At 33.1% G+C, this 23,200-nt stretch overlaps 1 non-coding gene across 1 annotated transcript; it reads right to left on the bottom strand.

Annotated features, from left to right (window-relative positions):
• Positions 1–22,318: 22,318 nt before the first annotated feature.
• On the bottom strand, positions 22,319–22,391 carry TRNAF-GAA (transfer RNA phenylalanine (anticodon GAA)). Its single transcript has one exon. It is a non-coding gene; the product is annotated as a tRNA-Phe (tRNA).
• Between the last annotated feature and the right edge of the window lie 809 nt (positions 22,392–23,200).

Raw genomic sequence — 23,200 nt, 5'->3', positions numbered from 1 at the left:
AAAAAAAAAATAGTTAGTGATATTAAAAATCTAATTCCTAATCAATGAAAATCCAACTCCTAATCATTCGAAGACTGTAAACTAAAAATCATTCGAAGACGGTAAACTAAAAAAATAAATAATTGACTCGAGAATAAAGAAAAAAATTATTAAAAAAATAAGAACTAAATAAAAAATAGAATAAAAAAAAATAAAAGAATATTGATACAATCATATACCAGGTTAAAAAGGTTAAAAATTTATTAACGTGCATATCGAATAATTTAAAACTAAAAACTTCACTTTAAAAAGAAAGCGTGGAATAGACAAGGAAATACAAATATAGACTAATATATAAATAAAATATTTGTTATATATTAGTTATATATTATATCTAACTAATTATATACTTAATATTACTTAATATATTATATAATATATATTATTATACCTGAATACCTAATGTCCTATTTTCTCATACTAAATACCTAATGTTACCTAAATACCTAATGTCCTATTTTCTCATATTCTCGGGAAGGGTTGACATACGAGTACTTGATTCGATTTATTTCTTTATCTCCCCGTGAATTGTATGTTTGTAACAATAGGAACAGAATTTCTTCAATTCCAATCGACTAGGCGTATTGTGTCGATTTTTTTGAGTAATATACCTGGAAATGCCCGTTGATTCCTTATTAACGACGTTTCGAACACAACTGGTACATTCCAAAATAATCGTTACTCGGACATCTTTACTCTTGGCCATGAACCCCCTTTGAGTTTTTAATTCACCCAACTCTTCTATTTTCCGATCAAAAGTGAAGAAGAAAGGAATGAAAATAAATAAATAAAAGTTGCTAACTCAAAACCAAATCCTGAAAGATTTCGTTGCAATCAATTGCAATCAATATAGTAAATCAATATGTATTATACTAATAGTAAATAAGTAATACAATGATTTCTAACTCGATTTAGAATCACAGTACGGTATTTTCTTTAAGTATCTTGTAGGATACTGTTGTTCCAGCCACATTTCTCTTTTCGCTCTACTAGTAATTTAATTGGAGCTTGAACCCAAGTTTTGTTGAGGTTCAATCCACTTTTTTCGTTCTACCTTCCTTATTTATTTTATATAATTCTTATATAATTAGAATTCTAAAAAAACTAAATAGAATTATTTCTTATATAATTAGAATTCATTTCTTATATAATTATAATTCTAAAAACAACTAAAGTCAAGGGGGGGCGAGAGATTAGTCACAGATATTTGATTGTATATCGATCTAATCTTTTTCACCCCGTCCCGCGACAATAACTAGAATTAAAAAAAAGGGAATGTTAACGCATCCGGGAAGAAACGATTGATCTCTATCAATAAACCCGCTAAAGAACCGAACCAGAGAGTACTTAGTACCGGTGCTACGGAAAGATATGTTTTTAGATCTCGCATTTAAAATCCTCCTTCTTTATCGTATTACATACATTATGGTAATACATATATAATCACATGTATGTGTGGTTAAAGACCACTTGTATTTGTATATTTGTACCCGGAATTCCTAATTCAAAATTAAAATTTAAATGTACAATGATTCGATAGATAAGATTTTCCTTTTCTTAAAACAGCAAAATAGGTCCCTTTCTGCCTGAGAATTCCCGCCAAAAAGATTCATTTATTATTCATTATATGGTTGTTATATGATATGAGACCAAAAAGAGGAAATGGAAAGATAATTTTTGTATATCAATAGATGAAATAAGGGTGTGGAAAACAAGACAGGGATTCTCTACAATAACATCGTAGGCCAATTGAAAGGGATGTAGCGCAGCTTGGTAGCGCGTTTGTTTTGGGTACAAAATGTCACGGGTTCAAATCCTGTCATCCCTACCTATTACTTCTCCTTTGAGCAGTAAGGAGGGAGCCATTTTAGTTTTAGATTGATTAAAATTAAGCATACATAATCTATCATTTTCTCATATTATATATGATATATGATAGTATAGGTGTGCACGATGTATTGGGGTTATAAAATAAAAGAATCCTCTTTTTTACAGTCTTATTTATTATGATAAGAAAGCGCTCTTAGTTCAGTTCGGTAGAACGTGGGTCTCCAAAACCCAATGTCGTAGGTTCAAATCCTACAGAGCGTGATTCCGCTCTTGTTAAGTCGAAAATTACACCGAACTGAAAAAAAAAAAAAAAAAAAAAAAATTGAACAGCAATTCGAATTTGACCTCCTTGAATTAAATTAATTAAATTAAAATTAAAGGGGTCAGTCAAAAAAAGAGATGTTAATTAATCAAAGGTCCAACTGATCACCACGTATGTATTGTAAATATGCGGTTACGAATAATCCAGCCAAAGTAATAGGAATTAGACCTAAGACGATTCCAAATAGAAAAACTTCAATCATTTCAATTTATTTGAAAGGAGAAAAAGAAAGGTAATATCTATCCCTAAATATTAATCTCTATTGCCCATGAATATCAATAACTAATAATTGATAATTAACACGGTAAGGAACTATAGAATATATGGAATAGGACAGAAAACTTTGTTTTTATTAATTGTTCGTTCATTCAATTAATTTTCAAATAAGTCGTATCTTACTCAGACCAATAAATAGAGCTGAGGTTATAGTTAAAGCCGCTAGTAAAAAACCGAAATAACTAGTTAGAGTAGGCATGAAGGAGCTAAATGAAATATGTTCTTTTTATACATATGTTTATAAAGCACTTACCTAAGTTTCAATTTTTAAAAGAGACGGGGATAAGCAAAAATACCAATTGAAAGAATAAGTTCAATTGAAATTTTTTGATTCATCAATCATTCTAAACGGTATTCACAAAAATAGAGCGGCAGGACAAGAGTAGAAAAGAAAAAGAAATAGATTCATCATCTTTGTAGTTAGGTCAAGAAAAAACCTTTGGATCTAATACAAGAATACAAGAAAGGCCGCCTCACAAATATTGATTAGTAGAATTTTTTTTTTATTCCTTGCTCTTTTTTTTATCTATATCTAATACTATCGACTACTCTTACTTGTTACTAGACGACTAAGCAATTCCTTAAAATAAAAAAAGGAGAGGGCTTACAACAAAAAACAAAACCTCTTATGCAATTACGAAAAAAAGTCAATTTTTAGATTTCGCATCTAATTGACTTGCGGAAATATGATAATTTCCTTCATGAATTATTATAAACTTGTTGGATTCACGGGTTACCTGATCTTCCGTTTCTAGCCCCAAACCAATAATAGAATCCCCTATATTATATTCCAGGAATTTGAGGAATTTTCTATCGCATGATACGTGGTTATACATCGACAAGCAAGAAGAAGAAAGAAATTATCTAGCACTTCATGTCGATATACTGTTTGAAATTGCGTTGCTGTGTCAGAAGAAGGATAGCTATACTGATTCGGTATACTCTAAAAATACCTTTGGTACAATATTGACGATCTCACAAAGATTGAATTTCAGTGAATTTCCGTTTACTGATCTCATCTTTTACGGAATCGATCCCCTACAAGAATATGCGGAGCTCAGCATGTCTGGAAGCACAGGAGAACGTTCTTTTGCTGATATTATTACCAGTATTCGATACTGGATCATTCATAGTATTACTATACCTTCCCTATTCATTGCGGGTTGGTTATTCGTCAGCACAGGTTTAGCTTATGATGTGTTTGGAAGCCCTCGTCCAAACGAGTATTTTACAGAGAGCCGACAAGGAATTCCATTAATAACCGGCCGTTTTGATTCTTTGGAACAACTCGATGAATTTAGTAGATCTTTTTAGGAGGACCCAATGACCATAGATCGAACCTATCCAATTTTTACAGTGCGATGGTTGGCTGTTCACGGACTAGCTGTACCTACCGTTTCTTTTTTGGGGTCAATATCAGCAATGCAGTTCATCCAACGATAAACCTAATCCGAATTAATTATAGAGCTATGACACAATCAAACCCGAACGAACAAAATGTTGAATTGAATCGTACCAGTCTCTACTGGGGGTTATTACTCATTTTTGTACTTGCTGTTTTATTTTCCAATTATTTCTTCAATTAAGAAAAAAAGAGTAGTAGAATACTAAATAATAGTAGGAATTCTCTTATCCCATTCGGAAGGATTGCATCTCATAATTATCTATGACTGTTTATGTCTTTAGCATGACCACTTGATGAAATGTGGAGGGAAGCGGGATAAATGGCCGATACTACTGGAAGGATTCCTCTTTGGATAATAGGTACGGTAACTGGTATTCCTGTGATCGGTTTAATAGGTATTTTCTTTTATGGTTCATATTCTGGATTGGGTTCGTCCCTGTAATATGTAATAATGGGATGAACTAAGTTATAGGCATGAAAGTGTAAGAACTCAACGGGGCCCGCCTCCTCTTTCTTTGTCTGATTCGCGAGGAGGGGTCCCGTTGAATTCTTAATGATCATAATATTTTGTTCGTATAAATATAAATGACAACAAATAGATCACTTTTTCCGATGATGTTTTTGAAAAATGAACTCGATTAATTGATTCATAGCATCTGTTCTTCGATAGTATCTATCGATACTTTCAAGGTTAGAAGAAAAAAAGGAATCACTCAATTTCCTTTTCCTGGATGACACAATCACAATATATATTTAATTTTAATATTTAATTTTTTTTAATATTTAATTTTAATATTTTAATATTTAATTTTAATATTTCTTTTTTTTTTCTGTCGACCAGATATCAAGCAAACCCTTTCTAGACTAGTCTAACCTTACTCTATTTATTTTAGTATTTCATCAAAGTTTGAAATTTTTTTATAAGTTCATCGCCTTGCTTCTATTTTATATTTATAAAAAAAAGGATTCCTTCTCTTTTTTTTGGTTGTCCATTACTTATTATATTATATTATACTTATTTATACTTATACTTATTTTATACTTATTTATACTTATTTTATACTTATTATATTATCCTTATTACTTATTCGATTACTTTATTACTTATTCTATTATCTATTATAATCTATTATCTATTATAAGTAAATCTAAAAAAATAAAGGGTTCTGAAAAATCTGGAAAAATATAAACTAAGAATAGAAATCTTTGACGAATGGGATCCGGAATTGTTATTATTTCGACACAAGAAAAGGAATTTTACACATCCTTTTCTTGTGCCGAAGGCTAGGAAGACGAAGAATACTCCCTGTAATTATTTGTTCCCCTCATTTATCCTTCCTTTCTATTCTCCGCTTACTTATCTTATGTTTAGTATCTAATCAAATTGAATTTAGAAAACAAAACCCATTCTGTGACATTTCAATCTGACAATAGGGATATAATTACACCCCTCCCATTTAGATTGAAAAAAGAAAAGAAGGGGTAAAGACAAATAGTCTTCTTCACAATATACAGATTTTGAATGCGGTAAAAGTAATTCCTAGAGAAAGAATATAAACAAGCAAAAGACTTTTCATACTTTTTTCATCATACCTAACCTAATTGCCAGGAAGAATTTGTTCTTTTTTACAAATTTGATGTTGATAAATCCACGGATCTAGAAATTCATTTCGGACACTTGAACCTTTTCAAATTGTTTCTTTTTAAGAACCAAAAAGATTTGTGCAAAAACAATAGATGCCAAGAAGAACAAAAGGCCTTGGACACGTAGTGGATCTTGAAGTACTATTTCTGCATCCCCCTGACCAAATCCACCCACATTAGGATTACTTGTTAATGGTTGATCAAGTTTGATAGATTCACCCTCTGAAACAAGAAGTTCTGGTCCTGGGGGGATAATATCAACCACTTGATGTCCATCCAATGCATCCGTTATGGTTATTTCGTACCCCCCTTTTTCTTTTCGTATGATTTTGCTTACTATACCTGTTGCCGTAGCATTATAAATTGTATTGTTACTTTTGTTCCCGTCGGGATAAATCTGACCCCTTCCCCTATTTCCGCCTACGTATATGGGATATTTTAAGAAATGAACATCCTTATTACTAGCAGGGTCTGGGGAAAGAATAGGAAAGGTGATTTCACTATATTTTTGACCAGGAACAGGACCTATCACAAGAATATTTTTCTGAGTGGGGCGGTAGTTCTGAAAAGACAGATTGCCTATCTTTTCTTTCATCTCGGGCGAAATACGATCAGGTGGGGCTAACTCAAACCCCTCCGGTAAAATAAGAACAGCACCCACATTCAAAGCCCCTTTCTTACCATTAGCAAGAACTTGTTTCAGTTGCATATCATAAGGAATTCTAACAACCGCTTCAAATACAGTATCAGGAAGTACCGCTTGTGGAACCTCAATATCCACGGGTTTATTAGCTAAATGGCAATTGGCACATACAATACGCCCAGTTGCTTCTCGTGGATTTTCATACCCCTGCTGCGCAAAAATGGGATATGCATTTGAAATGGATGCCCCGGTTATTATATAGATCATGAGCGATACGGAAATGGATCGAGTAATCTCCTCCTTTATCCAAGAAAAAGTATTTCTAGTTTGCATGGTACAATCATTGATCCCGAAAATTTCTACAATAAAATTAGGTAGGTCACTAGTATAGTTCCCTATCCACGATTCTGCTATTTACTTTTACTGAAAAAAAAAAAAATTTACTGAAATAGAGGAGGAATTGTATTCCCCTGATGGGTAGAAAGAGTAAAGTAAGTACGACTTTGCATTCTTTGCTTATATACAAAGTAAGAAAGATTCTAATTGAATCCGTGAATCATTTTTCAGTCAGTCAGTGAATGATAAATAACTACAAGTGACGGCGATACATGATTTAAATAACGAAAGATCGAATATTTAAAAATTGTATCTAGAATGACTGGAAGGGTACAAGCAAGAACAGATATAATTTGATCATTATGAGCAAATCCAAAATCTTTGTAGATATAGCCAATCATTAGTTCCCAACCGTGGTGCGAATGGAATCCGACACAGAACTCAGTTAATAAAAGAATAGAAAAAGCTTTTATTGTGTCGCTTAAATTATATAGGAATTCTTGAACCCAAGAGTTAAGAATAACAAGTTCTTCATTACCCAAAATAGAATAACCACTTAGAATAACGAAACAGATTAGATTTGTCGAGAAGTGCAAAATCGTATGGATACGATCCTCATTGTGCATCTTGATCAATTGGATCGTTTCTTTGTGGATTCCTATACGAAGTTTTTGTAGATGTGTTTCCGGGTATTCTTTTATCATTTCGTCCAACAGGAGGAGTTCCTCTACTTCTATGAATTGTTCTAGAATACTTTTTTCTTGAATATCATTCAAAAAAGTTTCGGATTGCCTAGTATTCCACCAATTAGTAATCCAAGATTTCAGACTTTTATTAAATGAGAGAGAGATCCACCAGGGCAAAAATACTATAGATGCAAAATATAGAAGGGGAGTGAATGCTTTCTTTTTTGCCATTTTTTCATCTGTGAATTGTTAATGAACCCACCTCATTCGTTGACTTTATGTGATCTAATCTTTCTATCAAGCATGACTTTCATTATATTATAAATTATAAGATAAATTATAAGGTAGGGGCCCATGAATCTATTCTCTGTTTTTTTTTTTTTTGATTCAGTGCTTAGTCCTTGAATCTAAAAAGAGTACAGAAATAGAAAATAAGAATCCACTTTGAATTCGAATGTTCGAATGAAATATATATATATATTATTGTTTCCAGATATCTCAATTGATCAAATTCGAAGCAATTGCCCTCTTTCGATAACTGCCCGAAAGAACCGCTTCAAATAATAAAGATTATTCTATTCAGATTTTGAGACGAAGGAGCTCCCTGTCTATATCAAGATATCAATCAAATATGTCGAAAAATTTTCGCGGGTTATCTAGACTGTATATAGTCTAGAGTCCGGGAATAATTGAAAAAAAAAAAATTATGAAAAATATTATGATGATCAAAAATGAGTGACAAAAAAAGACAGAAAAGTTATCATTACATTTATCATTATGTTATAAGAAAGAAATCTACTTGTTTAGTTCTTAAGGAGCACAAAAGAAAGGATAAAAGGGGAGGGGCTGATTGACAAAAGGAAAGTAGAGAAAATTTACAAGATATAATCTATCTGTATCTAACGTATCAACTCCAAATATTGAAAATAAAAAGTTAAATATTTCGAAATACTTTGATATATGAGATGAATCCATTATTTCGATTTCTTGCTTGTTTTGTTACTGAATTAAGTTGAGTGGTTTTACATTTACAGACGCATAAAAAACAATTTTTGTGGACAAAAAAAAAAAAACAGTTTTGTTTTATGTTATGACTCTTCCGTATACGTCTTCTTTGGTTCGAGTGGGCATTCTTAAGAAACTTCAGTTTAGTTCTGCTATAGAAAAAAGAGGCTTCTTGTCTTGAGTTTTTTCCTCCTGCCGAGAAAGCATTTATTCTGCAATTCATTTCAAAAGACTTCAATCGGTACACGCAAAAAATAGGCCAATTCAGCAGCTTTTTGCTCAATTTCTCGTGGAGTCAAATTCTCATCAGTACGAGTCAAGGGAACGGCCCCCTGGCCTCTGATTTCCATATAAAGGACACGCCGAGCATAAATACCCTCTTTAACTTCTATTCTGATGGACTGAATATCTTTCATAAGGAATCGTAGAAAGATGCGACGATTTTTTCCAGGAAAACCCCAACGAAAAATACATACTATTCCCTCTTTTCTATCGAATCGATCATAACCACTACCTACATTCCAAAAAATCGTGCACCACAAATAGGAACTAATAAAGAGACCCGCGATCCCATAGAAAGACATCACGATTCCTTGTGGAAAAAAAACTATTTGCTGAGACGGAAATAAAGATATCAAATTCCTACCAAGATAACTAGAAGTTCCAACTAATAAAAACCCTAATGAACCAAAAAAAAGAATAAAGGCCCAGCAGAAATTGCTTGTTTTTCGAGACCCCACTATAAATTCTATCCATATAGATTCTGATCGCCAACTCATACATACTAGATCCAGTTGCATTTTATTGGAATTGAGAAAATAAGCAAAAAAATTTGACTTTACTTTTTTTGTTTCCGAAGTAACTCTCATCAACTAGTGCTATTTTGATATGAACTTTTAGAAGTAATTCATCAAATTGCTTAGATCTAAAATCATCCCCTTTATATGATCCCCTATACAGATCTACTAGATATATAGACTTTAATTTCATACATTCGTCCGGTACCGATCCACTTGCTATAATTCATTTACCCCTATATCATGTTTACGTATGCATAAGAGGAGCTTTTTCATTTATGTTCGGGGAAGCCGGATGGATGTTATACAATATTCTACTAAATAGATATCCGTGGCATCTAAGTCGTGAAAAAAAAAATAGATAAGATTTGGTCTTGGCCTTGGCCCCATCGAATCTAAAAAATCTTAGTTTTTTGAACATACAAAGATAAAGAAGCCATTGCAATTGCCGGAAATACTAGGCCTACTAAAGGCACAAAAATAGAGGGAATTGTCATAAAATGGGTACCTCAATTTAATATTCGTACCTGTTATTGTTATATTGTTAGTTATAAAGTTAGTTATAAATATATCTTATAATAATTATATTATAATTCGTATATTATACTAAGTATATCTAAATATTATACTAAGTATATCGAAATACTAAGTATATCTAAATATTATACTAAGTATATCTAAATACTAAGTATATCTAAATATTATACTAAGTATATCTAAATACTAAGTATATCTAAATACTAAGTATATCTAAGCGAGTATATATATCTAATATATATATCTTATCTAATAAGTGCAAGGAATGTAGAATTAAATAAAGGGACTTGCCCATCTTTCTAAATGAAATAAAATAGGTGTATGATAAGATAATCCACTTTCTTTATTATCTTACTTTATTCCTACTTTTCTTATTATTATTATTCTATTGTTCTTGTCTTCTAATTTTAATTTCTAATTTGAATTTAATAAAGAAAGAGTTTATTACAAATTGAGAAAGAGTTTATTACAAATTGTCGAAAGATTCGATTCGTTAGAATCCGATCCAAGAACAGGGATTTTTAGTAAAAATAGAATTCTCGGGAGATATAGAAAGATGCAAAACTCTATATAGAAAGATGCAAAACTCTATATTTATATTTTTTCTATATTTGAATTATATAAACATACGCAATAGAGCAAGATAAAATTCGTTTTTCGACAATTCCATTTTATGTCACAAAGTCAAAGCCCATTATGCGGGCTTTGACTTTGATTCTGATAAACTAACTAACTGCCTTTTCACTACAAAGAAAATAATTTAACTTAAGACTCTACTTGATTGAATTTTGATTCAAAGGAAAAAAACCGTGGAACTGAAATAACTCACTCAGAACACCCTTTAAAGGATTACGTGGTACGATTGGATCGAATAAACCCTTATGGAATAAATATTCAGCCTCCTGTGAACCTTCAGGTACTGTTATATTCAATGTTTGCTCAATTACTCTTTTACCCGCAAATGCAATATAGGCATTGGGTTCAGCAATAATGATATCCCCCAACATACCAAAACTCGCGGTCACTCCACCAGTAGTAGGAGATGTAAGAATTGATACATAAAATAACTTTTTATTTGATTGATAATCATATAAAGCAGAAGATATTTTAGCCATTTGCATCAAGCTCAAACTTCCTTCTTGCATGCGTGCTCCTCCGGAAGCACACACTAGAATAAGAGGCAAAAAATTATTGGTAGCATATTCGATCAAACGGGTGATTTTCTCGCCTACTGCGGATCCCATACTACCCCCCATAAACTGAAAATCCATAACCCCGATTGCTATAGGAATACCGTTTAGTTGACCCGTACCTGTTTGAATAGCCTCAGTTAATCCTGTCTCTCTTTGATAAGAATCAAGACGATCTTTATAGGGCTCTTCGTCATACTCAAACGGATCAGAATCAATACCATCTTCGTCATACTCAAACGGATAAGAATCAATACCATCTTCGTCATACTGAAATGGATCAGAATCAATACCATCTTTATCTTTGTCAAACTGAAATGGATCATAATCAATACCATCTTTATCTTTATCTTTGTCAAACTGAACTTTATCTTTGTCAAACTGAACTTTATCTTTGTCAAACTGAACTTTATCTTTGTCATACTGAACTTTATCTTCGTCATACTGAAATGGATCAGAATCAAGACCATCTTTATCTTTGTTAAACTGAAATGGATCATAATTAATACCATCTTTATCTTTGTTAAACTGAACTTTATCTTTGTCATACTGAACTTTATCTTTGTCAAACTGAACTTTATCTTTGTCATACTGAACTTTATCTTCGTCATACTGAACTTTATCTTCGTCATACTGAAATGGATCAGAATCAATACCATCCATATAAGGCTCTTCTTGGTCAGACTGAAATGGATCATAATCAATACCATCTTCGTCAGAACCATCTTCGTCAGCTTCGTCAGAACCATCTTCGTCAGCTTCGTCAGAACCATCTTCGTCAGCTTCGTCAGAACCATCTTCGTCAGCTTCGTCAGAACCATCTTCGTCAGCTTCGTCAGAACCATCTTCGTCAGCTTCGTCAGAACCATCTTCGTCAGACTGAAATGGATCATAATCAATACCATCTTCGTCAGACTGAAATGGATCATAATCAATACCATCTTCGTCATACTGAAATTCAATGGGATCCAGAGAGATCATGTCTTCATCCATAGGATCCCAAGTACCTGGATCAATCGAAAGTTCGATTCTATCTGAACTACTCATTTTCAAATGATATCCACAGTATTCACAAATATTCATTTTTGGCTTAAGAAATTTCTTATAATTTAATCCATAACAATCTTCATTTTCGCATAGAACCCACAAATGCTTGAAATCTTTAGGCCTTTCTAAATCATTACCATTTGCGCAACTTTCTTTTAGAGTTAAATCATTACCATTTGCGCAACTTTCTTTTAGAGTTAAATCATTACCATTTGCGCAACTTTCTTTTAGAGTTAAATCATTACCATTTGCGCAACTTTCTTTTAGAGTTAAATCATTACCATTTGCGCAACTTTCTTTTAGAGTTAAATCATTACCATTTGCGCAACTTTCTTTTAGAGTTAAATCATTACCATTTGCGCAACTTTCTTTTAGAGTTAAACCATTGTCTTCACTACTATTTCCACCTTCAACACAAATGTAACCACAAATGCAATTATAAATATAACTATCATTGTAATTGTCACTACCACTTAAAATGGAACTATCAATACAGGTTTGAGAACGAAGATAAGAGTTAATACAACTCTTAATGTGATTATTCCAACTATAGTTAGTATCATACAAGTTAAAATCATAGTGGGGATCGTCATTGTCAATCTCAAAAATTTGATTTTCACTATTAAAATATAGAGAATAATTATCCTGATTACTATCATTATCCTGATTACTATCCCTAATTAAAACCCTAATTCGGGTGTCATCAGAAATGAAATTCCGAATGTCTTTGACGCCAACTAAATGATCAACCTTACTGTAATAACTAGAGCTGTCACTACAACCATGAATGTTTTTATCCATATCATTTCTAACCGGGTCTTCGTTTACACTAGTATTTTCAATAGGACCAAGGCTATCCATTGATTTACTTAGCCCACATCTGTATTCTAATTCCCCCTTAGACAAGATAAAATTGAACCATAATTTTTCCATAGAGTTTTCTTGCCTCTATTTAGATGTAAAGTATAATAGATGAATAGTCATTTGATGAAAAAAAAAAAATCATTTATTTCCTATCGGAATACGCATAATGGATACAATCATTAAACTAATAATGAGTGAATATTGAAGTAAAGGATTCTCGTTTGTGAGAACCTGGAGTATCAGTTCATTATATATGATATATGATACTTTACTTTTTTCTTTTCAATTATAAATATAAATTTTCAATTAGAAATAGCGATTTCCCTATGTTGTGTAAAATTCGCACTGAAAAAATTGAAAAAAGAAATTTTTCTCCTATCAAGAACCTTTTTCGTAAAATATCGTCTACTAATACAATAAAATCTCGTCTACTAATACAATAAGTTTCTATTCCAACACGGAACGAATAGGATAGAAAAGAATACACCAATCTTTAGGATCGGCTCAATCCTTTTAGTAAAAGATTGGGCCGAGTTTAATTGCAATTCAACAAACCAACAGTAATTACTGGATTACAAAGTATCCATTGCTTCGAATTCAAATTTTATTTATCTAAAGTATCCATTGCTTCGAATTCAAATTTGATCTCCTTCCATACTTCACAAGCAGCAGCTAGTTCCATACTCCATTTGCCAGCCTCGCGGATAATTTCATTACCCTGGCAAGGAGTCACGTCCCTCATTACGAGCTTTTACACATGCTTCTAAAGCTACTCGATTAGCTACGGCACCCGGTGCATTTCCCCAAGGGTGTCCTAAAGTTCCTCCACCGAATTGTAGTACGGAATCATCTCCAAAGATCTCGGTCAAAGCAGGCATATGCCAAACGTGAATACCCCCCGAAGCTACGGGCAGAACACCTGGTATAGAAACCCAATCTTGAGTGAAATAAATACCACGGCTTCGATCTTTTTCAATAAAATCATCACGTAGTAAATCAACAAAGCCCAAAGTTATGTCCCTTTCTCCTTCAAGTTTACCTACTACTGTACCAGCGTGAATATGATCTCCACCAGACAGACGTAAAGCTTTAGCTAGTACACGAAAGTGCATACCATGATTCTTCTGTCTATCAATAACTGCGTGCATTGCGCGATGGATGTGAAGAAGTAGACCATTATCTCGGCAATAATGAGCCAAGCTAGTATTTGCAGTGAACCCACCTGTTAAGTAGTCATGCATTACGATGGGAGCTCCCAATTCTCTGGCAAATATGGCCCTTTTAATCATTTCTTCACATGTACCCGCAGTAGCATTCAAGTAATGCCCTTTGATTTCACCTGTTTCAGCCTGTGCTTTAAAAATTGCTTCGGCACAAAATAAGAAACGGTCTCTCCAACGCATAAATGGTTGGGAGTTCACATTCTCATCATCTTTGGTAAAATCAAGTCCACCACGTAGACATTCATAAACTGCTCTACCGTAGTTCTTAGCGGATAACCCCAATTTAGGTTTAATAGTACATCCTAATAGGGGGCGACCGTACTTGTTCAATTTATCTCTTTCAACCTGGATGCCATGAGGCGGGCCTTGGAAAGTTTTAGTATAAGAAGGAGGGATTCGCAGATCCTCTAGACGTAGAGCGCGCAGGGCTTTGAACCCAAATACATTACCCACAATGGAAGTAAACATGTTAGTAACAGAACCTTCTTCAAAAAGGTCTAAGGGGTAAGCTACATAACATATATATTGATTTTCTTCTCCAGCAACGGGCTCAATGTGGTAGCATCGCCCTTTGTAACGATCAAGGCTGGTAAGCCCATCGGTCCACACGGTTGTCCATGTACCAGTAGAAGATTCAGCAGCTACTGCTGCCCCTGCTTCCTCGGGCGGAACTCCGGGTTGAGGAGTTACTCGGAAGGCTGCCAAGATATCAGTATCTTTGACTTCATATTCAGGAGTATAATAAGTCAATTTATACTCTTTAACACCAGCTTTGAATCCAACACTTGCTTTAGTCTCTGTTTGTGGTGACATAAGCCCCTCCCTACAACTCATGAATTGAAAATTTTCGCAACAACAAGGTCTGCTCGGCATAAATTAGGAGTTAATGAAACCTTTTCGAAGAAATCTTTCAAAAAATTATCAACTAATCCGAAAGGTTCCTTATTAGACCATGGTATTTGATTCGCCAAATACATCATTATTCTATATTCTTTCATATTCTATATTCTTTCATATGTATGGCGCAACCCAATCCGTGTTTTTCAAGTTTAGAATTCCTTACTTTTTTTTTGAATCGAAATGAAAATGAAATAAATGAAATAGAAATATTATAAATATATAATTATAATTAGAATTATAAATATAAAATATATATATAAAATATATAAATTAAATATAAAATATATAAATTCAATAATAAGTCAATAGTCAATAATAAGATAATACTATAATAATATAAATTCAATAATAAGTCAATAGTCAATAATAATCAATAATAAGATAATAAGATAATAAGAAATAATATAAAATAAGAAATAATATAAATTCAATAATAAGAAATAAGAAAGAATAAGAAATTCACTCTTGACAGTAATATATGTTGTATATGTAAATCCTAGATGTGAAAATATGCGTAATTCGTTTATGAAATGAAAAAAAAGGAATATAGATGGAAAAAGGGGGGATAGGTTGGACGTAAAAAAAAATCGATATGCTAAAATAAAATACGAAATGAAATAAGGGCTAATGAGATAGAAATAAGGAATCGTAAATAGAGTTCGGGTTCGAATTCCATAGATAATATGGATGGTATTGCCTATAATGATAGACAAATGAAAGACAATGATAGACAAATGAAAGACTCTCTCAAAATTGTTATTTATTTATCCACTTGATATTTTGCAAATAGGTTGGTTGAACTTAAAAATTCCTTCATTGAATAAGGAAACAATCCAATTGAATTGCATTCAATTGGATGGTACCAACGAAATCGAGTGCTAATCCCCATTTCTTATTGAATTAACCGATCAACTTGCTGTCGAAGATTTTTTTTATTAGAAAATTTTCGAAAAAAAAAATTGACATATTTCACTTTATTTTATTATGAGAATAAATCCTACTACTTCTGTTCCTGGAGTTTCCACGCTTGAAAAAGAAAATCTGGGACGTATTTCTCAAATCATCGGTCCAGTACTGGATGTAGCCTTTCCCCCGGGCAAGATGCCTAATATTTACAACGCTTTGGTAGTTAAGGGTCGAGATACCATCGGTCAACAAATTAATGTAACTTGTGAGGTACAGCAATTATTAGGAAACAATCGAGTTAGAGCTGTAGCTATGAGCGCTACAGATGGTCTAATGAGAGGAATGGAAGTGATTAACACGGGAGCTCCTCTAAGTGTTCCAGTCGGCGGAGCGACCCTAGGACGAATTTTTAACGTGCTTGGGGAGCCCGTTGATAATTTAGGTCCTGTAGATACTCGCACAACATCCCCTATTCATAAACCTGCGCCCGCTTTCATACAATTAGATACAAAATTATCTATTTTTGAAACAGGAATTAAAGTAGTCGATCTTTTAGCTCCTTATCGTCGTGGAGGAAAAATCGGACTATTTGGGGGAGCTGGGGTAGGTAAAACAGTACTCATTATGGAATTGATCAACAACATTGCCAAAGCTCATGGGGGTGTATCCGTATTTGGCGGAGTAGGTGAACGTACTCGTGAAGGAAATGATCTTTACATGGAAATGAAAGAATCTGGAGTAATTAATGAACAAAATCTTGCGGAATCAAAAGTGGCTTTAGTCTACGGTCAGATGAATGAACCGCCAGGAGCTCGTATGAGAGTTGGGTTGACTGCCCTAACTATGGCGGAATATTTCCGAGATGTTAATAAACAAAACGTACTTCTATTTATAGACAATATCTTCCGTTTTGTCCAAGCGGGATCCGAAGTATCTGCCTTATTGGGTAGAATGCCTTCCGCTGTGGGTTATCAACCCACCCTTAGTACCGAAATGGGTTCTTTACAAGAAAGAATTACTTCTACCAAGGAGGGATCCATAACTTCTATTCAAGCAGTTTATGTACCCGCGGATGATTTGACCGACCCTGCCCCTGCCACAACATTTGCGCATTTAGATGCTACTACCGTACTATCAAGAGGATTAGCTGCCAAAGGTATCTATCCAGCGGTAGATCCTTTAGACTCAACGTCAACTATGCTCCAACCTCGAATCGTTGGAAAGGAACATTATGAAACTGCGCAAAGGGTTAAGCAAACCTTACAACGTTACAAAGAACTTCAGGACATTATAGCTATCCTGGGGTTGGACGAAGTGTCCGAAGAGGATCGCTTAACCGTAGCAAGAGCGCGAAAAATTGAGCGTTTCTTATCACAACCCTTTTTCGTAGCGGAAGTATTTACTGGTTCCCCGGGGAAATATGTTGGCCTAGCAGAAACAATTAGAGGATTTCAATTGATCCTTTCCGGAGAATTAGACGGTCTTCCTGAACAGGCCTTTTATTTGGTAGGTAACATCGATGAAGCTACTGCGAAGGCTACGAACTTAGAAATGGAGAGCAAATTGAATAAATGACCTTAAATCTTTGCGTACTCACCCATAATCGAATTGTTTGGGATTCAGAAGTGAAAGAAATCATTTTATCTACTAATAGCGGACAAATTGGCGTATTACCAAATCACGCGCCTATTGCCACAGTTGTAGATATAGGTATTTTGAGAATACGCCTTAACGACCAATGGTTAACGATGGCTCTGATGGGTGGTTTTGCTAGAATAGTCAATAATGAAATCACTATTTTTGGAAAGGATGCGGAAAAGGGTAGTGACATTGATCCACAAGAAGCTCAGCAAGCTCTTGAAATAGCGGAAGCTAACTTGAGGAAAGCTGAAGGCAAGAGGCAAACAATTGAGGCAAATCTAGCTCTCAGATGGGCTAGGACACGAGTAAAGGCTATCAACGCGATTTCGTAACTAGTTGGTTAATCGAAAGAATTTCCGTATAAACAGAACTTTCGTTTCTACATCCCATTTTTATTCTGCTGATTAAATAGAATCAAATACAATCAAAAGTGAAATAGTGAAATTTGATCTAACGAAAAATTTGAAAATTGAAAACGGAAATAGAATAGGATGAAAAAGATAGAAAATCAATAAAAGAAGGTGGGTAGAAAAACTTATTAGACACCGGGATCAATGGTATCTAATAAGTTCTACCTACTATTGGATTTGAACCAATGACTCCCGCCGTATGAAAGCAATACTCTAACCACTGAGTTAAGTAGGTCATTTATTATCATAAGGAATCATAAAGAGAAAGAAAAGGGACCTATCACATCGATGGATTATAAATCCGATATTACTTCTAAGCAATACCAATCAAACCGACCAAAAAGGTATGATTATGATGTTGGATCATGTAATATTCATCTTGACAAGAAATTATCTAAATAATATGATAAAATATGTATCACAAACACAAGGGCTATAGCTCAGTTAGGTAGAGCACCTCGTTTACACGCGCGCCAATGTTTTTCAGGGGAGTCTATCATGCAATCAAAAAAAATTGATCCTTTTGAGAAATCGATGTCTTACTCCATTACTTTGAAGGAACAAAACAAGAGAACAATAGCCTGACAAATGGTTTGGTTCGATTCGGGTGCCGTTTAGGCAGGAGCAGGATCCGAATCGAACCTATCATTGATTTGAGATATTGATAGGGCGAATACCCAGTCTATTCAATGCTAGGCATAATGAGTATAAGGACCTCAAAAATTCTCTTTTCGTCCTATGAATCTTAAGGTGTATGAAGTTTCATCTTTGATTTTTTAATCAGGATGATAGAGACTTCATTTAACTTAGGTTGATCTAGGCCAGAAGCAGACCTACGTCAAGATAAACTTTCCCTTCTTTGAAACACTTTGGTAGTGCTCCTGTATCAGTAATGAATCAGAGCACATGGAACCATCTTCCTTTTTTTTCTAAGAGAAAAAATATATATATGGTAGACTAACTGATATTTCTATCAGTTAATGAAAGAGCCCAATGCAAAAAAATGCATGTTGGGTCTTTGAAATAGGTCGAATCATTTTGATAATAATCAGTTCGATCTGTTTTACCGAGAAGGTCTACGGTTCGAGTCCGTATAGCCCTATATTTTATATTTTTATTTTATATTTTATTAATTTTTATATTTTATTAATTTTTATATTTTATTAATTTTTATATTTTATTAATTTAAAATATTTATTAAATTAATAAAAAAATATTTATTAAATTAATAAAAATGAAATGAAAATAATATTCTTAAAACTAAAGCAAACTAAAACAATAAAGAATATCCAAATACAAATAAAAAAAGTTGTATAGTTTTTTTCCTAATTATTGTATTCTTTGTTGATTGGAACTGGTCGCTTCCAGTTGCTTGGTTAAAATCATTCCCATAAGCTCGCTCACAGGGAGATCGCTCAGAAACTGAAAACAAAAGCGCATTTCAACAGAATCTCATAAATATATATAATATATATTAAATATATATATATAGATAATATATATATAGATAATATCTATAAAAAGATATAATATCTATAAAATATAGATAGAAAATAAAAAATGTATTCTATATATAACTATATATAAATTTATTCTATATTCTATATATAACTATATAATATACTATATAATATATATATAAATTTATTCTATATTCTATATATATTCTATATATATAATAGATAATAAGATAATAGAAAAGAGAAAAGGTTTTTTTTTTTTTTTTTTATTTCTAATACATATTAGATATTAGTTATATATTAGAATTCCTTTTATTTAGAAAAATACGAAATGAAGTGAAAACAAAAAAGTTTTACTTGTTTTGGATTTGTATAGTATTCTACTATACTATATAGTAATAGTATAAATATCTATGTAATAGTATAAATGTAATAGTATAAATATCTATTTATACTATTACTATACAAATTAGTACTATATCGAATACAAATTAGTACTATATCGAAATTAAATCGAAATAAGTGAAATGTAAATAGGATTAATTCCAATCAATAAATCTTAAAACGCAACAGCAAACAAACGAAACTAGACGATTCGATCAAACTGAATTGTTGGTTTGACTAAACAAACAGTTGTGGATGACTTGACAATGAATTCCAGGTCGAATCGACTAATCCGGTCTATTTTTCACATTCATAGGAGTTCGTCTATGTTTCTGCTTTACGAATATGATATTTTCTGGGCATTTCTAATAATATCAAGTGCTATTCCTATTTTGGCATTTCTAATTTCTGGAGTTTTAGCCCCGATTAGAAAGGGTCCAGAAAAACTTTCTAGTTATGAATCGGGTATAGAACCAATGGGCGATGCTTGGTTACAATTTCGAATCCGTTATTATATGTTTGCTCTAGTTTTTGTTGTTTTTGATGTTGAAACGGTTTTTCTTTATCCATGGGCAATGAGTTTCGATGTATTGGGGGTACCCGTATTCATAGAAGCTTTAATTTTCGTGCTTATCCTAATTGTTGGTTCAGTTTATGCATGGCGAAAAGGAGCATTGGAATGGTCTTAGTTCCTGAATATTCAGATAATAAAAAGAAAGAAAAAAGTAAAAATAATAATAACATTGAGTATGAATTCCATTGAATTTCCCTTACTTGATCGAACAACCCAAAACTCAGTTATTTCAACTACATTAAATGATCTTTCAAATTGGTCAAGACTCTCCAGTTTATGGCCGCTTCTTTATGGTACCAGTTGTTGCTTCATTGAATTTGCTTCATTAATAGGCTCACGATTCGACTTTGATCGTTATGGGCTGGTCCCAAGATCGAGTCCTAGACAAGCGGACCTAATTTTAACAGCTGGAACAGTAACAATGAAAATGGCTCCCTCTTTAGTGAGATTATATGAACAAATGCCCGAACCTAAATATGTTATTGCTATGGGCGCGTGTACAATTACAGGAGGGATGTTCAGTACTGATTCTTATAGTACTGTTCGGGGAGTCGATAAGCTAATTCCTGTGGATGTCTATTTGCCGGGCTGTCCCCCTAAACCCGAGGCAGTTATAGATGCTATAACAAAACTTCGTAAGAAAATATCTCGCGAAATCTATGAAGATCGAATTAGATCTCAACAGGGGGATCGGTGTTTTACTACCAATCACAAGTTTTGTCTTGTACGCAGTACTCATACTGGAAATTATAATCAAGGATTACTCTATCAACCACCATCTACTTCAGAGATTCCTCCTGAAACATTTTTCAACTACAAAAGTTCAATATCTTCCCACGAATTAGTGAATTAGGTAGGATTCAGAAACAGAATAACAAACAACGAATTAATCTTCATAAATTCGATTTCATCGTAAATGTGAAATACTTATCTTATACAAATTACAAATAAAAAAGAAAAGTGCGGGAGAGATAAAAAAGATGCAGGGCCGTTTGTCTGTTTGGCTAGTCAAACACGGGCTAGTTCATAGATCTTTGGGCTTCGATTACCAAGGAATAGAGACTTTACAAATAAAGCCCGAGGATTGGCATTCCATTGCTGTTATTTTATATGTATATGGTTACAATTATCTACGTTCCCAATGTGCTTATGATGTAGCACCAGGCGGACTGTTAGCCAGTGTGTATCATCTTACGAGAATAGAGTATGGTGTAGATCAACCGGAAGAAGTATGTATAAAAGTATTTGCTCCAAGGAGTAACCCTAGAATTCCGTCTGTTTTCTGGGTTTGGAAAAGTGCGGATTTTCAAGAACGAGAATCTTATGACATGTTGGGAATCTCTTATGAGAATCATCCACGACTGAAACGTATCTTAATGCCCGAAAGTTGGATAGGGTGGCCTTTACGTAAGGATTACATTGCCCCCAATTTTTATGAAATACAAGACGCTCATTGAATGATAAGAAACTAATTACAACTTCAAATATTCAAGGAATATTTGTACATTCTCTTCTAGCTCAAACGGAGGAATTGAGGTTTCATTCGTATTCTTATGGATAGGCTAATAAATAAAAAGAAATAAAAGACAATACATCATTGAAATTCTCGATTTTTGAAGATACCTTTTTATTTTATTTCGGACGAGCCGAGACAATAGGATGAACAACAAGGGTTCTATACCGTGAACTTTGTATCGCGCACATCACTTAGATGAACTCTAGAGAGTCACATAGAAAGGAATGAAGAAATGGAATATGAAAGAGAATACAAATAAATAAATGAAAGGGAATCGGATTCTATTTGTACTGTAGCTGAGATGAGTCTTGGTTATTTCTATCCTTGAACTCCTCTAGACCAGACTTTTGGTTGGGCCTTTCAACCAACTATTTTAATCTTTTTTTTTAATTAAATATGTATGAAGTATTAACATTCTTTTTGAATGTGAGGAGCCACAGCGTGAACAAATAAAAAAGAAGAGGAAAGATAATGAAATTTTTTTCTTTTACTACATTATTTATTTTTTTTACTACATTATAATTATAATAGACTCTTTGCTCATCTAAAAAATAGAAACAAAAAAAAAAAAAAAAAATAAATAAAGAGAGGGTTTACTTCCAGATAGCTAGCTAGATAAGTATGTATTATGTCGATCTATATCAATTAATTTGTAGAGTAGATACTCATACAAATTAATCATACGCCGAGAACCAGATTTGAACTGGTGACACGAGGATTTTCAGTCCTCTGCTCTACCAACTGAGCTATCCCGACCATTACCGACGCATTATCCTCATAATACTAGATGACTTGGGTCTATGTCACTTAAAAATGAAAACAAAAAAAAAAACGAAAAAGTATTAAATTAAAAGGGGAATTTCTTGGATCTTTAAAAGGAAGACTTTGTAAATTTCAGTATGAGTAATGATATGGATTATGAATCATTCAAATAGGTATTCCTTGCTCAAGGGTGTTGATTTGTACGTATATCATATATATATCACAATATATCATATCACAAGACTTGTGATAAGAGAACAAAATTCTGCTAGGATACGCTTGTAAAATGGAAAAGAATAGGATGAATGAGAAACATAAGGAACTTTGAACCACTAACAAAAAGGGTAGGATAAAATAAATAGATAGCAAACGGGCTTTTTGGGGTTGGGGATAGAGGGACTTGAACCCTCACGATTTTTAAAGTCGACGGATTTTCCTCTTACTATAAATTTCATTGTTGTCGGTATTGATATTGACATGTAGAACGGGACTCTATCTTTATTCTCGTCCGATTAATCAGTTTTTCAAAAGATTTATCAGACTATGGAGTGAATGATTTGATTAATGAATATTCTATTCGATTCTTTCTTCAACTTGGAATCGATTCACAACAATTCTTTTTATTTTTCATATAAATTGATTTTGCATATAAATAAAAAAAATACGGGTTCGAGTCGTCTTTTTTGGTTTTTCATTAGTATACCTATTTATTTTATATTTTATATAGGTATATCTTGCATCCTTTCTGGAGTTTCGATATAAGGATTCCTTTACCAACAGTCAACCCCATTTGTTAGAATAGC

The sequence above is a fragment of the Durio zibethinus genome, unplaced genomic scaffold (genome assembly GCF_047325235.1).
Source record: "Durio zibethinus cultivar Kanyao isolate XHJ-2024 unplaced genomic scaffold, ASM4732523v1 HiC_scaffold_2, whole genome shotgun sequence".
NCBI lineage: Eukaryota > Viridiplantae > Streptophyta > Magnoliopsida > Malvales > Malvaceae > Durio > Durio zibethinus.
Note: the sequence above shows the minus strand (reverse complement) of the source record. Positions and strands in the feature narration are given on the sequence as shown.